The sequence below is a fragment of the Cynoglossus semilaevis genome, chromosome 17 (assembly GCF_000523025.1).
Source record: "Cynoglossus semilaevis isolate Cse_v1.0 chromosome 17, Cse_v1.0, whole genome shotgun sequence".
In the NCBI taxonomy this organism is placed as follows: Eukaryota; Metazoa; Chordata; class Actinopteri; order Pleuronectiformes; family Cynoglossidae; genus Cynoglossus; species Cynoglossus semilaevis.
This window is the reverse complement of record NC_024323.1, coordinates 11,992,194-11,996,813: the sequence shown is the minus strand read 5'-3', so window position 1 is coordinate 11,996,813 and position 4,620 is coordinate 11,992,194.

Sequence of the window (4,620 nt, the reverse complement as noted above, 5' to 3'; positions counted from 1 at the left end):
GATCAATGAAAACCATTTCCTTCTGCTCCTCAGCCTCCCTGTGAAGCTAATTTAACCAGCTGACGTCCTGCAGCTTCACATTTATCTTAGCACAAAGTGAAACAGGACATTGAGGTTCTGAGACGGACACGAAACACAACAGCATTGTCTCGGCATTTAAAGTTTTCCTTCGGAGCTGTTTGGAGAAGTTACAGTGCTGCAAAAAAAAAAAAAAACATCAGATCCTGTTTCACTGACTGAAACCCTGCGGGGAGAATTGTCCTTGTTTTTCCCAATGCATGTTCTCTTTTTAATAATTCACACCAAGAAGAACAAATCATTTCACCGTTTCCCAACTCAAGTTGTACTTTTCTTATGACACACTAGGGTTTTTTTTTCTCTCTCTTGGATTTCCCACCACACCGTGTTGAAACGCTGGTCTCTTCTTCGTTCTCTAATCTATGTCAACCATATGGAACAGTTGATGCATAGAGACACGTTGTGGAATTAGGTCAGTGTGAGTTCCTGTGTTGTGATGTTCCTGTTTCTACACACACAAACACACACACACTGTCTGTAACAGCTTGGTGGTACAGTCCAGGTTATCAGTTTACAATCAGATGAGCCAAAAAGGTGGAACATCATCTCTCAGAGCACTCCCACCTCCCCCGACACACACACACACACACACACACGGACAAACATCACCCATTGTCCCTTTGTAACATGAGGAGAGAGTGAGAAAAGGAGCAGATCAGAAAGAAAGGACTGAATACTACTTTAGAACGATACTACAGTAGAACGTAAGAAAATTTTAAAAAAAATGAAAAAAAAGAATCTGGGATTTTACTGTTTCTCAGTCTTTACTAAAAAAGGTTTCCGTAAAAAGGCAACGCAACTCAGGTGATCACCTGTTGTCCTCAGCCAATGACAGTGCAGCAACCCCCCCCCCCCCCCCGAGTACCACCCCAGGCTAAAAGTCCTGTTGTCTCTCTCTCTCTCTCTCTACTCTCTCAGTATTTCTGAAAATGTGAGTTTACCTAAAGTAATTTCACTTGTAATTTTCAACTTTGATATATATTCTTAATGTCAAATGTGAGAATATATAAACACATATATATATACAGTATATCATGTCTTTATTGAACATAATGTCAAAATGTTTAATACCTGCAAAACTACTAGTAGGTTTCGACTCATGTTTACCAACATTTCATTTGTGTCATTTGTGTTATATTTACAGTTGCTCGTGAGGTGTGGATGTTATTTTTGCTTCATAACAAACTGAATGTTTGGGACGTGGTTCATCAAAGCTGCACAAATAAATCTGTGACCTGGGGTGTGGGTTCAGACTTTGGGATTTACTGGGATGGACGGCTGTGGTTGTACAGTATATCGTAGCTGTGTGCAGCCGGGCGACACGAGTGTGTGTGTGTTCACACACAACTTTGTGCAGTCGGGTGTATCAGTGGATCAGTACAAGGAATAATACTGCTGGAACACTTGACCTACTTTTCTTGAGTTTGGCAGTGTCCCGCTGCTCAGGGAATCCCACATGATTATTTACCACACACTCATACACACACACTCCCTGTTTGTCTCTTTTCTGATCATTTTTTTTTTCTCAAACAGCTGCTTCCACTTTAACACAGCGACAGGAAGTGAATATGTGCACACAGAGAAGAGGGAAGCAGGAGGGTGACGGGGCCCATGCCCTCCCATAACTGTGGCCTCGTTACCAGGCCGCAGCTTTGTGAAAATGGTCAGAGGGTGACAACGCAGAAGGGAGAGCAGGGAGGGAGGGAGGGATCAGGAGGAGAGGAGAGGAGAGGAGAGGAGAGAGGGATGTTTTATTGGAACACATAAAGCGAGTGGGAGTAGAATGGTGATGTCGTCTGCAAAAAAGAGTCTAATAACGTCTGAAACATTCAACCAATGTGTCACATGGTGTTGTTTGTCTTTAGAATGTGTTTTGTCAGGCTGACGAAAACAGAAATCCAAGGCCAAATATCAGCTGTGAGTTTGGGAAGTCAAAAACATTCAAGTATGGTCAAGGTGAAGGAGGTGGGAGTGGGGGCACAGGCCAAAACAGGCCGTCCCCTATGACGCCGTCTGCCATCTCTAAGAACAATGACAGTGACGGTGAGAGCCAATCGTCTGCTCCTAAACCAAACCAAACGACACAGATGTAAATGTGACCTTTTTTGGATTAACGTGAATATTGTTCTTTTCTTTAAAAAAGAAAATGGCTGCACCAAAGAAGTACAAAGAACCACGTCATGTTGCATTACACTGGCGATGATATTTTGAACTTTTTTTTTTAGACTCCATCAACAGAACTTTGTGGTGACTGATCTTCACAGGACAGAAAATTGTGACTTTGTATTTCTCTACTGCTGACGTTTCTCTTTCTAAAAATGGAACCGATCTGTTTTGTTCATCTGATGAACAGCTCTGTCAGGAAATCAGCCCAAATTTAATGTTGAATAACACACACACATAAACGCACAGAAACACTTATATATAAATGTAAGCCTGTGGTATTAACCTTTTTTTTTTCTTTTTTTTTTTTTTACAGTCTTTGCCACGCCAGACTGGGACCACCTCTACCCCCCGGCCCCCCCCGCCCGGCCCCTCTGCAGCCCTGCATCCTCCTCCTGCTGTCTGTGTAAGTACCTGTCAAATGTTAACCTTATATGGTCCCGTGTAGTAAATAAAGGAGGAAGTCAACAAAAAATGACAACCCTGTAAATTCAGTGTGTCGCTGGCAACTGTAGGAGGCAGCACCGAGCAGCATCAGCTGGTGCCCACACAGCAGCCACAGCTGAAGGAAGTGAGGGAGAGAGGTGCGTGTGAACCTCCTTATTTCTGTCAAACACACACACATATTTAGCCATGTTTTAGGGGTTTATACACCTCCAGTCCTGAGCATCTTTTTTTATTTATTTTTTTTAATCTCCAATGATCCAGAGATACTAGGTACTAGGGACAAGTGAGGACAAAAATATGTCACTTCATGGTTGAAATGAACCCACAACGTTGAATCACACCCATGCACAGAAAGGGAAATTAAAATGCCCTCCTCTGCAGTTTCCAATTAATGAAACATAAGTGAGAAGAAGTGAAACCTGCAGCGCTGTAATTCCCCTTTATAACCACACACACACACACACACACACACACACACACAGAGCATACATGGTGCCTTCCTGTAGATGCTCGCATGTGTTGTGAATAGCCCACACATGATGGAACATGAAGATGTTAATATAATACACACACACACACACACAGACACACGGTCCTCAGGGGGTGAAGCTGATTTCCTTGAGACAGCAGCCCATGTGACCGCGCTTGCATTCCTCAGATTGTTGTCATGTGACAAACTTAAAGATCTCCTTTTATGGATGTTAGTGTTAACAGTAGGATGTGGCCTCACCAATACACACCCAGGTCATACACACACACACACACACACACACACACACTTGTGTCAAATCAAATACAAACAAGGCAACAGAGACACAGAAAAACAAAAGGGACAAAATTGTTAGAATGAGACAAAATAAGGCGTCGACCTTCAAACAGGAACAACCTGAACCTCGGACAAACTGTTTCTCAAGGTCTGGTGGTAACCCGGCAAAAAAAACACATGTCACGTTTGTAATCCTGCATTTATTTAAAAAAAAAGAAAAAATTTGAGAAAAGACCATTTATCTACGTTAATACACCACCTGAGAAATCGAAAAAAAACAAAATAAAAAACCCCAAGGTCTGAGCCCTGGTTCATGACCATTTATATCTCTCTCTCTTCCTGGTCTAGTCACTGTTAGCAGCAGAATTCTGCGAACTACTTCATCTTTTTTCCGAGGGTATCCCGAGGCACACCCAGGTCAAATGTGCTCTGGTTTTACCCCCCCTCTCCCTCCTCCCCCCTCCCTCTCAGCAGTTAGAGGCACATTAATCATCTAATAAATGTTAAAGAATGCGAGGAGAGAGACAAAAACTGTTGTCTATTATTGTCTAAAAACAAAAAATTGAATATGATAAACGCTTCTGTTCGGCCATAAGTGAATGTCATTGTGAACTGCAGGTGTGTGATTGATTTTGGATCAGTAATTATTGATCTATAACGCAGAGCAACAACTGTTTTTTTTTTTTAGCTGTACACCTCCAACAACAGTGGAGATTTTTTTTTTTCATATAATCCTGACCTGTGATTTGTGAGACAGAAACAGTTTTTGTTTAGAGATTTATTATTATTTAATATTAGGTTATTAGGTTTAGAGTGGCAACAATGGACAATGGTGTTGATTAGTGGGGCTTTAAAATGAACAGGATTCAAGAAGGAAAGTCTGAAGCATTGAGTTTTACCAATGACTTCTATGAAACTGTTTCCTGATTTTGGAGAAATTCTTTAGGTTTCTTTTTTGTGTGTGTGTGTTTTTTCTGCATATTTAAGCAACTGTGCCAGATCATAGATGTAGAAAGAACAAAATGCCTAGAGTGGCACATTACATCATACTGTTCCTGTGTCGATCTGCCGCAGCACAACAACCAGTCCTGCTGCTGCTGATGATGATGCTGCTGCTGCTGCTGCTGCTGCTGCTGCTGCCTGCCCCGCCTGCGGCGGTCCTGTGC